The sequence below is a fragment of the Melanerpes formicivorus genome, unplaced genomic scaffold (genome assembly GCF_026170545.1).
Source record: "Melanerpes formicivorus ecotype bairdi unplaced genomic scaffold, bMelFor1.0.p_v2 SCAF_2, whole genome shotgun sequence".
NCBI lineage: Eukaryota > Metazoa > Chordata > Aves > Piciformes > Picidae > Melanerpes > Melanerpes formicivorus.
Genome location: NW_027142354.1, coordinates 58,045,100 through 58,063,085, shown reverse-complemented (window position 1 = coordinate 58,063,085; position 17,986 = coordinate 58,045,100). Strand labels below are relative to the sequence as shown.

General features: G+C 43.2%; 1 protein-coding gene across 2 annotated transcripts in view; it reads left to right on the top strand.

Annotated features, from left to right (window-relative positions):
• The window catches only part of SPOCK1 (SPARC (osteonectin), cwcv and kazal like domains proteoglycan 1), a 309,361-nt gene that overhangs the window by 212,367 nt on the left and 79,008 nt on the right, over nt 1–17,986 (top strand). The window lies entirely within an intron of this gene.

Here is a 17,986-nt window from a genome sequence, read left to right as displayed (position 1 = left end):
TATGGGAAGATCTGGTGCTCTCCTATTGTGAAATGCTGGAAGAGCTACTCAAGAGTTCATGATGAAAAGTATCAAATTATTCAAATGCCTCTGTGGAAATCAATAGATTTCATCAATGTGACTGTCCTTAGTGATGTTCATAGAGAGAGGGAGCAGAAACATTGTACAGCTTTGTTGGTACTTCCTTATTCCAGTAGTAGACTTTTCAGATTTCATTATTTGGTTAATTTTGTTGCAAGAATTTCCTAAATGCAGCAACAAACCTGGCATGATCTGTGTGCCTGATATTTTTGTTGTTGTTTAGGTTTTTGGTTGGGTTTTGTTTGTTTTGTTTCAATTCTCACAAGAGGGAAAACTCCAGAGGTCTCTCTGTCTGCCTAACGCCAAGGTACCTTCTGTAGATTGCTCATTTGACTTGGGCACATCTGGCCACTGTATGATCAACAGGGTAGATACTCCTGCAGCCTGTAATCTGGGCTAGTGAGACTGGAGTCCTATAATCCAAAAGCTGTTTGAAGCTCTTATTATTTAGGATTTGATTACACAATAAACTTTACCTCTCGGGAGGCAGAGGGCACAGAGCTCTGCACGCTGCCTGCTGCAGCTGCACGGTTTGTTTGGCTTGGAGCATGAGGTGAGCTGTGTTATTTGATGAAGAGGTGTTTATCCTAATGCCATTCTGTTGTTTATGTGGTGTTTTTCTCTGCATGGTCTCAAGGAATGAGCAGAGCACCACGAATAAGGTAGATCTCTGGAGTACCTCCTGATCCGTGGCAGTGTCGTGAGGCAGTAGTGTCTAAGGGGTGTTTTCAGATGTGCTCCAAGATTGACATTCATCTTTTGGTCAATTAATGTGCACAAAGAATGCTTTGCCTCCTGTGGCTTTTGGGGTTTTTGGCACTGTCCTGTAGGGGTGTTTTGGCCCCAGTGAGCAACCAGCAGCAGAGAGGTCTGTGCCTTCCCTGGGGTAACCTTTGCTAAACTCAAGGGAACTGGAGATTCTGAACTCTTCTTAAGTAACAATCCAGTTCTGCAAGTTCCTGAGCTCCCTTTCAAATCCCACTTGGATTTTTGATGAAGTGAAGAAGCTTTTGCTTTTCAGTGGTGTCACATAGTAAATTCAAGATCCCAAACAATCCTCTACCAATTTTATATCCCAACTAGTAAAAGTAGCCCTGCAGAGCCACTGATCTGTGGTGTGGCTGCTTCTGTGACAGCTTCCTAGCTAAACCCCATGAATATATACATGTCTGCAAGGTATTTCACCTGGCATGGTATGAATTGTGAGAGCAGCTCAGAGGCTTCTGTGAGTGGATCAACAGACAGAGGAAAGAAGGAAGAGCTCTGGGCAGTTTTTTACAGGTTAAGGGCTGCTTTATCATATTGCCAGGCTTGAGAGGCTATGAATTAATGAGACATTGCTGTGGCCCAAGACGTGATGTTCTTTCAGAGATGGCTTCTTGCTATTTCTTTTAGTCTTTGGAGGAGTCTTTGTTAACACAGATCTGCAAACACAGATTGGAAAACAAAACAAAGATCTCTTTAATCCTGTGTGTGATGGGAATAATCCTTTCATAGGATTCCCATGAGGAATCTTTCTATAGAGAGAATACTGATTGTTTTTTGGGGAATCCAGCAACTTAAAACTTTGTTAAAGCCAGAGACCAGTGCTTGAAAGAGAAGGGGCTTGCTTTGGGTATGCTGGTGGCTGGTCACCTCTTGTAGTCTGTGTAAAGGCAGGACAGAAATATTGGAGATGTTCTGGGGATGGAGTTAGATTCATCATCATCTGTTGTTGGTGGGTTTTTTCCCTTCCCTGGTAGAATTCCTTTTAAGAGAGATTACTTAACATCACTACACTTAAATTTCTTCTGGGGCCAGTGAGCAAAAGGCAAAATTTATCCCAGTGGTACCTACAACTTTGAACCACTCTGGGTGAAAGAGGTTGGTCTAATTGGGGTATGGCAATGTTTATCTCATTTCTGTAACCTTGCCTAGCAGGGAAAGGATATTTTTAGTGTTTCTTCACATTCTAACATTGCTCAGTCCAGAAGAGTTTGGCTTTGCACACACTGGTTTCTCTGTGATTAGCATGCTTTCTCAGGCTCTAAATCCTTATTATCTTTAATTCCTGAATCTATTCTTTTACCATGGCTAAGGCTTGTCAGAGTTGACTATTTTAATTATCAAGTTTAAGCTCACAGAATCTGGGGACAATAGCTATAAAAATATCTCTTAGGCATGTTACTGCAGTGGTCATTCACTTCATCATATTATTTTGCTAACTTCAGAGAAAATACTGCTCTGAACTCCCTTTCAAACAGTAAAAATCCAAACAACCAAACCAACCCTTCTTGCTATGTAGCTGTAGTAGTGATGTACAAGTACCATGCTGGGAAAGGCAATGAGAAAACTGCAGAATGAAACAACCTTCAGCTTTCCAACCAAGGCACCATCAACAAGTGACAGGGGATGATGGAGCTTCAGACAGTCTAAGCTTGTTTCTTGCATTCAGCTCCCTTTAATTCTTTACAGTCCAGTTTTCCCAGTTGGCTCTGATCATACACTTGTGGCTCTGTAAAGCAGCTGAGAGCCACTAAATCCTGCATGTCCACAGTCCCAGATAGAAGCTGAGTTTCAGCAGTGCTCCCATGAGATACTAAACTCTAAGTTAAACAGAAGTAGCACACTGTGGTGGGAGTTCTGTATTGTTGGGTTTACCATTCAGTGAATTCTTGGAGGATAGGGGGTTGGAGGGAAATGCACTTAGTGCACTCATGTGCTTGGGAAGGGAGTTTTTTCACAAGGGCTTCTAGAGATAGTATGAGAGGGAATGGATTGACGCTGGAAGAGGGGAGATTTAGACTGGAGATTAGGAAGAAATTCATTCTAGTGAGGGTGGTGAGTCACTGGAACAAGTTGCCCAAGGAGGTTGTGCATAACCCCTCCCTGGAGGTGTTCAAGGCCAGGCTGGATGAGACCTTGAGCAACTTGGGCTACTGAGAGTTATAGCAAGAGGGTTGGATCTGAATGATCTTTAGGGTTCCTTCCAACCCAAGCCATTCTATGACATGATTCTATGATACATTCATTTAAATTGACTAGAATTCAACTGATAGAATTCCCTTAAATGTATCCTCCTCAAATTGGATGTATTAATTTAATCTTTACCCACTAAAAGACTCCAGAACTTTATGATTACACATGCCATATGATTATGTAGCTCCTTGTGTTTAGGTGGCAGTTGTTACCAGACTACCTCCAAAAGAACTAGGAAGGGGAGGGAAATATTGTTTGCAATGGTATTGGCACACAGCAATGAATATTTTGGGGGGGGGGGGGTATGGCAATTAGCAGCATGCTAAAGTAATTTTCATCTGGAGCTGTGTTTCATTCTGATTTTGGTGAGATGCTTGGGGTGGTTGGGTCTTTGTTGATGTTTTGGGGTTTAAGTACCAGGGGCCTGACTTTCTTTAAACAGCACAGAGCAATGCTGAAGAGCAGCTCATGGCAGGAAATGTTTGCTCCCCCTGCCTTGCTGATTGGGCCACTTAGGGGTTGTTTTGGAGAGATGGAAAAACATGGGGGGGGGGGGGGTGGGGGGGGGGATAAATCCATTCTATTCTCTTTACACTTCCAATCCTCTCCAGTGTCAAAAGCAAGGTTTTTATTTAGGCACCTAGGTAACTACCAGCCATCATTAGAAGTCTGAATATGTAACACTCCACTCTTGGCTGCTCAGCATTCCAAAAACTCAGAAAAACAACCTTGTTTTTAGGGAGTGTGGTGGGCTGTTTTTAAATGTGTGCTGAGATCTTTCTGAATTAAACAAGGCTGCATCTCATTTGTGTCTTGGAAAATGAAGATATTTGCCCGTCCTTAGCTGGAAGCTGTAGATTTGTCAGCCATGTGAACATCTTGGTGAGTTCTTTGGACCACCTCAGAAGGTTCTGGGGCTTTGTTGTTGGGGTGGGTGGTGCTTGTTTATGGTTATTCAGTAGCTGGATTTTATTTAATTGTTTTTAATTCTCATTATCACATTGTGTTTGTTGATGAAACACAGCAGCAGCAATTATTTGCTTGGCTGCATTACCCCAAAGGACAGAACACTATGTGCTGGTAGGAGTAAAACCTGACTTGGGGCTTTTTCTTTTGACATGTGTGGAAGAAGGCAGCACTGAATGACAGAGGATGATATACTTCATAAATAAGCTCCTATATTAAAATTACAGCAGGTGTGTGGTGAGAAAGCAGCGGCAGTGAGAAGACTCTGCCTTGTGTACTTTGAATTACTATGTCAGTAATGATGGATGGAGCAAACAATAAAATCTGACCTGTCACACTATGCTTATGAGGCTGTAAGCCTTAAGGCATTCGTAATTGGCTTCAGCCAGCAATGTTAATGAAGGTGGATTGGAAAATTAGGTTATTTGAATGATACAGACTGCTTTACATTTTCAGTTATTCAAAAGCAAAGGCTGGAAACTCAAAGGGACTGGAGCCGTAAGGCTTGTTCTTTGTCAGCTGCCTCCTGTTCCTTTATAACAGAGCAGGCAAAGGAGGAGTGGTTAGAAAACAGGTTCATACTGTGTGGAATGAGTGCTTTAAAACGATTCTGTGGGGCACAGGTGGTTTTAGACTCTATGGGAGATGCAATGCCTATAGTTTCCATTAACAATAATGGGATTTATGTGTGTATCTCCTGTACATTATGCATCATGCTCAGATGTGCCCCTGTAGCATAATTGGACTAGAAAATACATCCAGGGGTTGACATTACTCAAGTTGGTGTCACTGTGGTATAAAGTGCACAACACACTCCTTATATTGCCAAGATTTTCCTTCAAATATAGATGCACAACTAAGCTGGGGTTTAACTAGTCATGAGCAAAGTCATTGCATCCTATCAAATGTGTTTAGTTGGTGTAAGGAAGAAAACACACTGCTGTTGATGCGTAGTGTTGAGGAGATACTGTGGCAGGTAGAATGATGTGAATATTTTCCAGTCAAAGCACTGTATAGAGATGTCAGACTGCTCACAGGTCAGCATAGTGACTGAGAGCACTGTCACTGAATCTAAGGCAAAATTACGAGAGGAACTGGTCTGGACCCTCAAAATACCCATACCTTGGGCTGGGAATCAGCTGAGAACCTGCCTGATAACTTGCAGGTTGGCAATTCGTCCTTAGCAGATAGACTTGTTCATGTCCTCTTTTCCATCTCTCCTTCCCTAGACCCCCAGTTGTTGCTCTATCTGACCAAAGGAATTGGCAGAAGGGAGATTGGGTTGTCTGGCAGCATTGTGTCGTCAGCTGCAGAGGATGTAGAAGCTGGTTTGCAACTGGTGGTATGTGGGAAGCAGAAAGAATGCTGATGGTATTGTAGTGGGGAGAGGAAGGTATAGGGAACATAAACTCAGAAAAATTAGACTTAGCTGCACTCTTTGTGGAACAACTCACACATCCTGGGCCTGTGCCCAGTCACTGACAAGTAGATGATGCAAGTGGAGTTCTTTGATTCACTACACAAAACAGCAACGGAGAGCTCAGCTAGCTGCATTCCTCTCACCTGTGATACTTGAAGCAAGGTCTGTTTCTATACCTGAAATAACAGCAGCAATCTGTCAGTTACAGTCATGATGAGTACTTTTTCAAGCTCTCTTCATAATTGTCTCCTCCATCACAACAGTGCTGTCTGCCATTCCCTTTAACTGGCCTGCTCATCTGCCAGTATTGAAGATCAGGGCCAGTGGTTTCTTCTAAGATCTCTTTCTGCCTTGGGAAAGCAGAAATGTGCAAATGATAGCAATTCTAGCAATGCTGCATCAATGTTGCCCTGCCTTAGGTTATACTTCTGCTAAGAAGAGCCTGGATGAGGCACTTGGTGCCATGGTTTAGTTGATTAGATGGTGTTGGGTGATAGGTCTCTTCCAGCCTGGTTAATTCTACTCTATTTTTGTCATAAATAGAGGAAAGCAGAGACAAGTGGTTAAGGTCCCTATAGCTATACCCATTACTTTTTATTTGTGTGCTTCAGACTGCTCTTCAATGGTGTGGGATTTTCTTTAAGACATTTTAATGTACTACCTATAGAAATAAATGTACAGGAAGAAAGGATCACAGTCCAAAAGACAACATTCTTCAAGCTGTCTGTAATGTAATCCTAGCAAAAGTAGCTTCTGCTGCTAATTCCCTTTCCTTCTGGGGCGGGGGTGGGGAAGGCAATCTCATGTTCCATGTGTATGCTAGTGGAGGATATCTTTCTGTTAATGCAAGTTTTTCCTTCCATTGTTGTTACCTGTTCAAACTGAGTAAGTGTGAAGCAGGTCATTTTAGGTCTGGCTATCTGTACTCATTTCTTGCAGGAGATCTTGATGAAAAGGTAGGGAAATAAAGGAGAAGAGGAAGTTTCCTAGTTTAGATTCCACTAAGGCAGGTTGTGAGAGCTCACTCTGAATTTCTGCAGACTCACAGAGCAGATATCTCGAAAGACTTTCAGCAGCCTGCATTGTCAGGTCAGAAAAGGCTTTTTTTTTAAATGAGTGATGTGAGGAGGAGAAAGTCCCAAAATGGCTTTGAAAGAAAAGTTTCCTCAAGTAGCATGAACAGGGCAGAGAGCCTTTAAAAACTTGAGTGGCTGAAGGGGGGTGGTGATGGCTCTCTTCAGCTGGGGACACAGCCATGGTGCTGCCTTGCATTGTGTGGTGAGAGTGAGTTCACAAATGCAAGAAACCATTACCAGAAAGGCAGAGGCTTTCGGGGGGAGGTGGCACTGCTCAAGCTGTCTTTCAATTCCTGCATAGGATAGGAAAGACAGAAAAACCTTGTAGGATGCAGTTTTAATCTGGGGTTCTGCCCAGCCCTGCAGCATCATGCAAATACTTGTGTCCTGGGAGTGTGGCAGCAGCATCACAAACCCTCCCCATGTGACTGGCTTCTGCAGATCATGCCCACAATGTTGTGTCACAGGATGAGACTATTAACAAAGCTAAGCTGTAGGCACTGAGATGCTTTTCAGCTTTACCCTTTGTCCTTCTAACATGACTTGAGGCTGGAATTTGTCTTACCTCTGAATTTAAAACCCAAGTTATCAACAAAAAGACTCTACCTCAACCTGCAGGATTTATCTTTGCCCAGACCAATGCTACTGACCCTGCCAAACAGAAATTTGCTGTAATGCTCTGATTTTCATATTGACCTAAAGCACAAGTAGAGCCTCTGATGTTTTCTGAGAGACCATGAAAAGGAAACATGTTCTCCAAGGGAGGCATTGTGCTGAGATGCACAATACTGTAGGTAGGGGTATAGTTAATGCCCTTGTGGGTATGAAAGACTGGCTCCCATAATTCCTATTCCCATTATTTTTGCCTCATTACTTTCACCAGGACTTCCTAGGCAAAGGAGAGGATGGGCATGACCTGTCACATGGCTTCTGCATGCCCCTCTAATGGGTAGGAAAGGGCTCAGAACATTTGAGTCACAAATGTGTGACATGATTTTTCTCTTTCAGTGTCATCCAGAGTGTAGCTGTGGTTAAAATGTGAGGGTGAGTCCTGGGACAGAGGTGATCTGTGCATGTTTATAGCCAGCAACAGCACATTGGAGTGAGATGAGCCTCCAGGGAAATAAACAGAATTATTGAAAGGAAATGTGAAAACTCTGTCTACACATTCACTTTAGCTTTAAAATATCTGAAACCACTTCTTTTTTTTTTCTCCCTCTCAAGCTGATGGCAGCCTCAAACCTGCAGTAAAGGTTGATATGACTTAAAGTACATTCAACTTACACCCTTTGGTTAAGATTCAGTGCAGAAGCAACTTGCAGGGCTTCTTGACCCAAGCCATGACCAGCAGCCTGTTCTTGTGGCAGCTGTTTTATTTGAGCCTAACCATTAGCCCTCTCTTAGCTGCCTCTCTAAGAGCAGCAAATAGATTTCATCAGTGGGATTGATTATCTGTGGAAATGACATTATTGCAAGGTAAAAGCAACATCAGGGCTATCTATAGACTTCAAGCAGAATCCCTGAAGATACAAAACTGAACTCTACCTAAAGTTTGAAGGAATTCTTTTATTCACAGGGGCTTTCCCAGGCCTTGTGGATGCCTGTTTGGAGCGGGGAGGGGAAGTCTTACTAAATGGAAATCAAAGTGCTACACACCTCCTGTAGATCAAGGCTTCAAACTGTTAATGGACTTTTCCCCTCTTAACTTGAAGGTCTCTTCCAACCTGGTTTATTCTATTCTAACTTCAGATTTGTGAGTTATTTCAGGGATACCTTGCCTTTCACACCAATGAAAGCCACTTGCTAGAAATTCCAATTTTAAAGTCTCTGTATTTACCATTCTCAAGAGAGATCTGTCAAAGAGGTACCTGTCACCTAGGGGAAGGTGATGCTGTGAGATACAGTGTGAAGCTTGAAGACCTGAGACACTTACCAATCACATGGAGCCAATTTAAATTGCAGGGAGACTGAAGGGAAAGGCTGTTTCAGCTGATGTGTTGCACTGCCCTGGAATATGGTCTGGTTTGTGCTTGATGCCGAGCCTGGGACTGTAGGATACACATTGTGGCCAAGTTCTGCTGAACTGGATTTGAGAAGCCTTCCAGTGGGAAAAAGCTGTAGAAAATATCCAGCAAAAGCCTCTGTAAGGAAAATGGAAGAGGAGTGGCAGCCTGGACAGAGAGCCCTGTCTGAATTATCAAAATTAAGTCTGTCATCATAGAACCTGTCTGGAGGGTTAGTGTCAGAAGTTTTAATACTTAAATTTTATCTTGCCCAGGAAACACTGAGCAAAGAAACCCTTTTGAGTTGTGTAACTCCTTGATGAGGTGCTGTAATGTCTTTCATTCTAGGCCAGTAAATTTCAGAGCAGTCATTTAAAGACTACTCTTTTCCTTGACTTCAATCCTTGAATGCTCCAGATCTGGCTGTACTTAGTTTGAACAGATATCTGGCATGCCTGATGCTCTGTTTCTAGACTGTGAGGTACATCACCTGTACTCCTTAATTACCTTTTGCCTACCATCAGGCAACTTGCCTAGGAGAAGCACTGGGAAGTGAGGAAAGTGGTCAGCCCAAATATGAATAGGGGCTGAATGGAAAAGAGGGTGACAGCTTGTGCTGCTGTAGGATGCATCACCATGTGTGGTGGCAAGGGATATGTCAATGCCAGTACCTACAGGCAGCATACTTTCCATGGGAGGCTGGTTCTAGCTGCTGTAAGCTGCCAGCCATTACCAAATGACCAAACTCTTGCCGGATACTGGGATTGCCACTTCATCTGAGCACCTGAGGTGAGGTTCTGCACCCCTCCATGAGGGAAGGCATAGTCAACCTTCTGGGTTTTCACATGCAAATTTTGCTCAGCTTTGAGATGTCAGTGCTTGCATAAACCTATCCTGAAGATCATACAATGGCTTGAGTTGGAAGGGACCTTAAAGATCTTCTCAATGCTGGTGCTTAATGCAGGGCTTAGATGGGAACATTTCAGTCTTCAGAGATGTTTGTCTGCTTGCTTTTCTGCAGCAATTTTACTTACTGAATCCAGTTTGCAGCTCTAAGTGTTCCTACTGATGCCAAAAGATAGGGGCTGCAGGTTGAGGGTAGTTAACTGCTCCTGTGTTCACTTATCTGTTTCTCTATCTAAGCTGTTCTGTGTGAAATGGAAATAGGAAATAGAGCATGTAAAGATTCATTCCAAATGCATCTGTGAAGCAAGACTGTTATGAGCTCATATGGTCAAACACAGAGATAGCTTTTGCTGTCAAATACAGTGAGATATTGGATAAATATTAGATTAATAAAATGAATAATATATAAATGGATGCCTTTGACTACAGCTTATTATTAAGCAGAAGACTTATCTGAATTCAGTCTGCTGCAAACAGCTTCCATCTGTGCTAGAAACTCACAGCATCACAAATATATGCTAACAGGAGATATTGCTTGCTGTTGTTTCAATTAGCTCTGTGCAATTAGCAGGCAGGGTGGGCAGGATTTCTTAAGATGGGATTTTTGGTTGGAGCCAAAAACTGAGGCTCCAAAAGTGCCCAGTACCCCACCCTGAGGGGAATGGTGTGAGCCTGGGGTGTTTGCCAGAGGCTTGCTCTCTAATGCTGATACACAGCCTGATGCCTAGGAATAGTTTATGATGTTTGGAAGTCAGCTTTCTCAGATTACTGCAAGAAGAGGAAAGCATCAATAATATAAGGGTTCAGCTGATGTGATAGCTGTACTTCAGGAATGAAGGGGCAAAAAAACCTGGCAGATTCAGTTGGGGTAGATTTAGGTGTGAGTGATTCTTATTGCTACTGTGGTGATAAATTTGGCATGATTGTTACCTAAATTTCAGCTCTCTTGTGTGTGTTGATTCCTTCTCTCTTTCTTATTAGAGTCATTTTCAGACTTCAATCAGAACTGCAAAGTAGTAGTAGGTAATCCTGAGCGACACTGAGGCCAGTCAGTGACTGGAGAACAGTGATTGTATTGGTTGGAGAAATCAAATAATTATTCACTTATCTTCTTGTGGAAGAAGCCCACAGGCTGAAGCAGCAGAGTATTGGAATGATAAACAGCAGCAACTTCCTGGCATTGCAGCACCAAATTTTCTCATTGCTTCTCCTCTTGTATTAGTTTAACTTCTGGCATTTCTTTACCATAGGTAGAGAGAGACTGGAAAGTTTTGGGGTTTTCTTCTTATGTCTAATCTAAAAATAGACTTAAAAAAATCTATTTCTGGTCATAATTTCCTTTTTTTGTTAATGGGAAGCCTTTGTCATTAATGCTGTTCTCTTGCTGCACCGTCACTAACTTGTCAATGGAAGAATGAAACCCCCACAGAGAAGCAGCCTGGTGACCTCCAAGCAACTGTTATCAGTGGTCATCTCTACGCTGACATGGCAACTGAAACCCAGTCCATCAGTGCCTAAAACTGTCCTCTAATTCTCAAGAGAAGACACTGCAAGTTCAGTATCGGATCTTGCAGTCACCTGTAAATCAAGTGACCCACTTAGATACCTTTGGAAGAGGAACGAGAAGTGAGCTGACACTGAAGCTCCAGGATCGTCTTCCTGTGGGCAAAAACTTCCAAGACTAAGCTCACACTGTGCTTTTAGGGTGGTAAATTACTCTGTGGGATTTACTGCTTTGTTAATACACTCAGGATGTTGTCTTTCACTGCTGTGAGAGCTGAGGGCACTGTCTGGATTTTCCTATTCGTTTTTCATCCCTGGCTGCCTGACTTTACAGCTTTGGCTTAGGGCTGTGTGCTGGGTTTGGGAGGAGAGCCATTTGCCACCTCCCAAAATCTCATACTCTTTAAGCCTTGTGTTTCTTCTGTAGCCACAGTCATTCCCTTGCTCAGCTCCAGGCACATCCAAGCTGGTGAGGGGTCTAGAGCATAGGTCTTATGAGAAGCAGCTGAAGGGACTGGAGCTGTTTAGCCTGGAGAAAAGGAGGCTCAGGGTCACCTACAGCTCAGCTCTCTTAAAGGAAGTTGTAGCGAGGTAGGGGTCAGTTTCTTCTCCCAACAAGCAATAGGACAGGAGGAAATGGCCTCAGGATCTATCAAGAGGTTTAGGCTAGACATTAAGAAAAACTTCTTCCCCAGAACTGTTGTCAAGCCCTGGAAGAGGCTGCCCAGGGCAGTGGTAGAGTCACCATTCCTGGGAGGATCTAGAAGCCATGTAGATGTTGTGCTGTGGGATGTGGTTTAGTGGTGGCCTGATGACAGTGCTGGGTTAAGGGTTGGTCTTGATGCTCTTAAAGGTCTCTTCCAAGCAAAACCATTCCATGATTCTAAGATGCCAGTGTTAGAAACTTTCAAAGCTGACCTTTTGTTTCCCCAGGCTCTCCTTGCATCCACTGTTTAGATTTGCTTGTTTAATGACTTCAGTTTTATCTGTAGTGATGATTTTGGGAAAGTGAAGAGAAAGGAAATGTCCTTTCCTGTTCTTCTTTCTTCTAACCAGCTGATTCCTTTATATTTTTTAGTGATTTCTCCCTCCCTCATCTTCTGTGGAGGGCTCTCCTGTCCCCATAGATGGATCTCGCTGCCTCTGCACTGAGCAAACAGGCACTCTCCTCTGTGCTAAATTCACTTCAGCAAATCCTCACCACTCCAGACCCTCCCCCCTTTTATGTATTTATTTCATGCTGTCCTGGGGCACAAGACATTTTGCCATGATACCAATCCATTTTCTAGCACAGGCTTTGATATTTAGTAGCCAAATGCCTCCTTGTTGCTGAGCATCCTCTTTGCTTTGGGAGCAGGGAGGAGGCAGGGGGGTGTGCTGTGCTGTCATGCATTGTTACACAGAGCATGGTGTGGGTATAAAAAGGAACAATGTATGCAGGAAAAGCAGTTTCTTGAGCGTCTCCAGGAGGCTAGGAAGGAAAGCCAGTTGTATAATTCATGTTAGGTGCCCTTGCTGCTGCTCATGAATTTAGTCTTGATCTTGGTAAATCAGTCACACTTAGAGAGTGACAAGGAAATGCAGCACTGGTGACAGGCTGTATTGTGAATATTTTTAAGGTCTGGGCTAGAGCACAGTGCTAGCCCACAGTATAGGCTCAAGGCTTCACTAGACAGCCATTCCTGTCAGGGGTGATTGTGACAATCTAATCTTTCTTAAATTAAATGTTTTTCTACCCAGGGAGTTGTGCAAATCAGTCATGTTCCTTCAGTTTCCAACCATCAGCCTTTACGCTGCTCGGGGGATAGATTTCCTCAGTGATCCCACAAACAGGGCTGCAGTTGACTTCTGCATGCTGCTGTCGACCTTCAGCACCACTCTGACAGCACAGTTCACCCATCCTCATGTCATTTTTCAACCAAATAATCCAGATCATGTCCTTTCCTTGGTACCTTGATGAGGATAATCCTCCATACTGAGAGGAGACAACAGAGACTTGTAGAATGCTTAGTGGCAGTGAGACTTTCCCCCTCTTGGCTGGTCAGGCTGTGGTTGTAAGGAGAAAGGACTAAAGGCTTTCCCAAGGGATGGGGGCCAGGGCTCACTGACTTGTTAAATGCCTCCCCATGGAAGTGGGGACTCAGCCACACTAATCATGGTATCCAGGGTGGGAGAGTAGGTGCACAAAGATGAGCTCAACAGACTCTAAAGTGTGTTGCTTTAAATCAACACAATGATTCTTCATCTTGGTGCCATCTGATAGCACCTTCAGACAGTGCACTAAGGAGTGGCAATTGAATTATGAACTTTTCACTATGGGTGTGTATGCATCCCACTGGTTGTGTGAGCCACTGAACACCCAGAAGAAGTCACTTTATCTTTCTGTCTTCAGTGATGTCCATCTATCAGAATGCTCAGTATCCTTAATGTTCAAGAGAAGAATATTGTCCTGTGAACCTTTAAGTGCTGAAGGTGCTCCTTCCAGCAGCAGCTCAAAGGACAGCTGGCAGTGCTACAAAACCAAGAGGATAAGTCTGTGAAGGGTGTGGAAAACATGTTGGTACTCAGCCTGAGAACTCGGTATCCCTTTGAGGCTTTAAATGTCTGCAGGTTGGGCAGATGTCATTTGGGTGTCAACCCTACTATACATCTGTTACCAGTCCCTGTGGGTGTGAATTATATGGCAGAGTAACTGCAGCAGTCATCAGCTGGGTTAACCCCACTGCCATTGATTCTGCAGGGAGTTAGACACTCTCTAAATCCAGAGGAGCAAAGGTGACATCATAGTGTCTGCCTGAGGCATGTTGCAGTATTTGGCCAAGACTGCCTCTAAAACAAGAGGACACAGTCTCAAGCTGCACTGGGGAAATTTAGGCTTGAGGTGAGGAGAAAGTTCTTCACAGAAAGAGTTACTGGTCATTGGAATGTGCTGCCCAGGGAGTCACTGTCCCTGGGGGTGTTCAGAAAGGGATTGGATGTGGCACTTGGAACCATGGTTTAGTAGTCATGAGGTGCTGGGTGACAGGTTGGACCTGATGATCTTTGAGGTCTTTTCCAACCTTATTGATTCTATGATTCCAGGACCCAGATTCTGAGCCCCTCATGTTAGCAGGGGCTAACTCTGTGCTTGACGTTTCAGTAGCAAAACCAGACCTTGGGCAAAGATACTTCAGTACCTTGCATTTCAAAGATGACATCCTCTGGACGTTTCAGGTACTGTGGCAGAAATCACATGCAGCTCTTGTAGCTGCAAGAAACTATTTCAAGGCTTAATACTGAAGTAGTTCAGAAGCTGGTTCAACAAAAAGCAGTCATCTTTGACTTCTTATTTGGTGAAGCATCAGCAGTAATTTACAGTAGTCCTATTCTAGTCTGCAGGAAGGGTGAAGTATTGCCATTTAGAAGGGTAATTTCTGAGTTCTTTTGAGGACATGCAGGAATACCTCAGCCCTGGGAGAGGAGGAAAGGAAGGTTGTGTCTGGAGCATCACAGAAAGCTGAACTGTGACCAGCTTTGTGCTCAGCCACTTGGAGGGAATGTAACATTGGTGTTAATGGAGATTAAAAGCACATACCAGTGAATACATAACTGGTCAAAAAAGGGACAGTATTAGGCATGAGAGCTTTGCTCTGTTATATGAAGTAGAATTGCCTTTCTCCTTTCCTCTCCTCTCCCTTTTTCGTTCCCCCCTTTCTGCCTTTCTCTTCTCCCTTTTTCATTCCCCTCTGTTGGTTGATTTATGGGTTTTAAGTAAGCAGTGGATACTAACAGGTGGGCTTGGCCAACTGACACAGAGTCCATGAACTACTTTGCTTGTTATTGTGTCCAGGAACTCCTTTTCTTGGTCAAGAAAGGTATGTAAGAAAAGGAAAGCTATTTTCAGGAGGCTTAAAGTCATGCCATAGTGGCCTGAATTTTTAGGAGCTGATAAATAACAAAAGTCTGAAAGCCTCCTGTATTAGAGTGTATGCTTAGTACTCTAATCTGGTTAATTGGGTGTTGTCATCTCTCTGGATTTAAATATCATCATTGCCTTCATGCAAGCCATTATATTGTGTGCTGGTGCAGAGCATTTGATATTTCCTGCTGCCGAATTGGCTGCACTTGAGCAGTAGTATGTATTTATACTCTTGTAAATACATAGGGCTTTGGCTCCTTTGTAGATGAAAGGAGTCATATAAATGGTAATTTCATTGCATAATTGTCTTACTGGAATTTTTTTTAAAGTGTATTTAGTAGGCTAGATGTAATCCATCAATAGCAGTCAATTAAACTGCTTCAGGACCTGGTTTGAGGCTTAACTGCCTCGAGTTGGAGGTTAGGTGCCTGGTGTTTATAGAACATCCAATACTTCTCCCTAAAAGTTGAGCTGAATCTAAACATGCTTATCTTACCTGATGTTGCACCAGGAGTGCCACAGCTTCTCGCTAGAAATACTCACAAGGTTATAAACCTTCTGGAGAAATGTAGTGCCTTGACCTATGGTGAGCCTGAGTGAGAGCAGCAAATGTTAATTGGAGAGGTTTGCTGTTTCGGAGGCACAGAAGCTGCACGATGTCCGATTAGAACAGTAAAACTGCTTTGGCTTTTGGAGGAGGTTCTTGAAGCATTTAGATTTCTTCAGGCTCTGTGACCTTTTCTTCTCCCTTAAGGACAAATGCTGAAGCTATTCACACAGCCTTGCTAAACTCACTGAGGTAACAAAGTGGAAATCAAACCTGTGTTGTGAAGTAGAATTTTGTGGTGCTTGTGATGTGCTTCATTAAACCAGAGGGTTGTTGTCGTTTGGGGGTTGATTTTGTTGTTCAGGATTTGTGTGGGCTGGGCTGGGCTGGTTTCAGATAAGCATTTGTCATCTCCATGTCAGATTTCTCAAAGAACATAGTGATTAACAAGACATGTTTAATGCAATCTTGACTGAAAGGTTAATGAGAATCCAGAAGGCAGCAGGGAGGGAAATAATGTGCTGTTTGTGATGAAAACTAGAAGGAACCAGAAGAAGCTGTAATTCAGTTTGTCTTAACCAGAGATATTTATTTGTTCTACAGGCAATGCAATTAAAAATGTTTTAAGCTATTTCCTCCCACCCCTCCCTTCTGTAATATCCATCACTGCCTGTCAAGCCATGAAGTGGGACTAGAAGATGGGTGCCCACTGGGCTGAGTTTGCCAAAAACATGTTTCAGATGGGGGTTGGGAAAAGGATTTGTGCATCTGCATGATTCAGACTCTGTTGGATCAAGTTCACATGGCTGAGAGAGGCAGAGGGAGATGGACACCAAGGCAATACCATGGTCAGCTCCTGATGAGAGGGGGTGCTGTGGTTTATGCTTCCATGGCTTTCTTCCCATTGTTACCTTGTTGAGCCGCAGAGCACTACTGGGAAGACTGAGAAAGGGCCCCAGGACAGTGAGCATGTGGCTTGCTTGCACTTAACCCTGACACCTGCAGACTACTAATTGGGTCTTGCAGAAAATTCCAAGTTCCCAGGCCTCCCTATGAAAGTGCAACAATTTCCACAGAAAGGAAATGATCCAAGCACGAAGCAACCAAGTTTGAGTAGTTTTCTGTTCCTGAGCCTGTTCTGGCTGGTGGATGATTTCCTCCATGCAATGAATGCTTTTGCACTGAGCAAGAAAACACCCTTTGAAGAGAAGGCAGCAGAAAGTGAGGATTGCAAATACAGTACTTGTTCTTTATGGGCAAGCTACCAATCTTGATGATGGTAATGACAGGGCTTCTTTGCTAACTTGATGAGAATCACAGTTGTGACTGCCAAATCAAACAAATTGGTATGTGGTGATCAGGAACTCACAAACCACCAATTACCTACATTCCCTTGTCTACAGTTACCTTTGAAGAAAGGACAACCTGATTCCTTTTGCTGGTAGTTCAATTTACCTATTGTATGTTTGATGGGGAAGGGCAATGGCTTTTTTTCAAGCCTCCTTTCTGCAGTCATCATCAAAACAGGAGAAAATTGCTATTTATATTGTGCATTGTCTGCCAGAGTTCACTCATTGAAAGTTGTGTTGCTGACAGGAAGAGGAAACAAAGTCTTAGCCTGTTATGCCTACTGCCAGCTAAATAAAAATGTGCTTTGCACTAATTCAGTTACCTTACTCCAAGCTCAATGCCTGACTTCAGTTAATGTAGAATTCCTTGTTCCTGTCTCCAGCTGATGCAACAGAAGGGTTGTAAAACAAGAGGATTGGCTGGATTTGGGTAACTGCTTGTGGGCAACTTGTGTTCCAGGATCTTTTCCCCTTATGCATGGGAAGAAGATCCTCCAATGCTTGAGGTGGATGACAGTTGTGAGTCTACAGTCTCTGACTTTCCTGAGATGTTCCAGCCTCCTAGCACAGGAAAGTAACTGGGTTTCTTGTTTCTTTTCCATTTCAGAACCGGTATTTTGAGCTTTTCCCTGCAAATGGCTTCTTTGAGCCATTTAAAACATCAAAGGAGATGTTTCTGGGCTTTGGGTACATCTTTAATTTAAAGCAGATTTATTAAAGGCCGAAACAGGATAATACTGCAAAAGGATTAGCTGTGGTTACTTGATTCCTGAGCAAACAGCCTAATTCTGCTTTCTTTGTATGGGTGTCTTTCACAGTCAGTCCATTCACTGAGTGTTGAACTAGGCCTGGGGTTTGGATTTTCTCTTTGTTAATTTTTCCTTGTTTCTATTGTCGTCTTTAGAAATAGGAAGCGTTGCTGAAAGCTTTAACTTCAAAGCTCAAGACAGCTTACTCTCCCTTGGTTGCTATGCTCCAAAATATAGTCCTGAAGCTTCTTTGCTAGAAGCTGCCAAATGTTTTGTTTCAGGGCTTCCCAAAGCTGAAGCTTTTGGTTTGGCTGTTGTTTTGATTTAGTCTTCACAAAATTTCTGAGAAGTCAATTAAAAGAATAACTAAATCTTAACAGCTCAATCTTGTTGCTATTCTGAAAGCAAGCAGAGAAGGGGCAGTGCAGAATGCTTTCTACTTTATATTAGCACTCTGGATTTGCTCTGTCTATAAACAACAGGCCGAAAAACCTCTCTCTGAGATCTGAAGGTTTACTGTTCATATATCA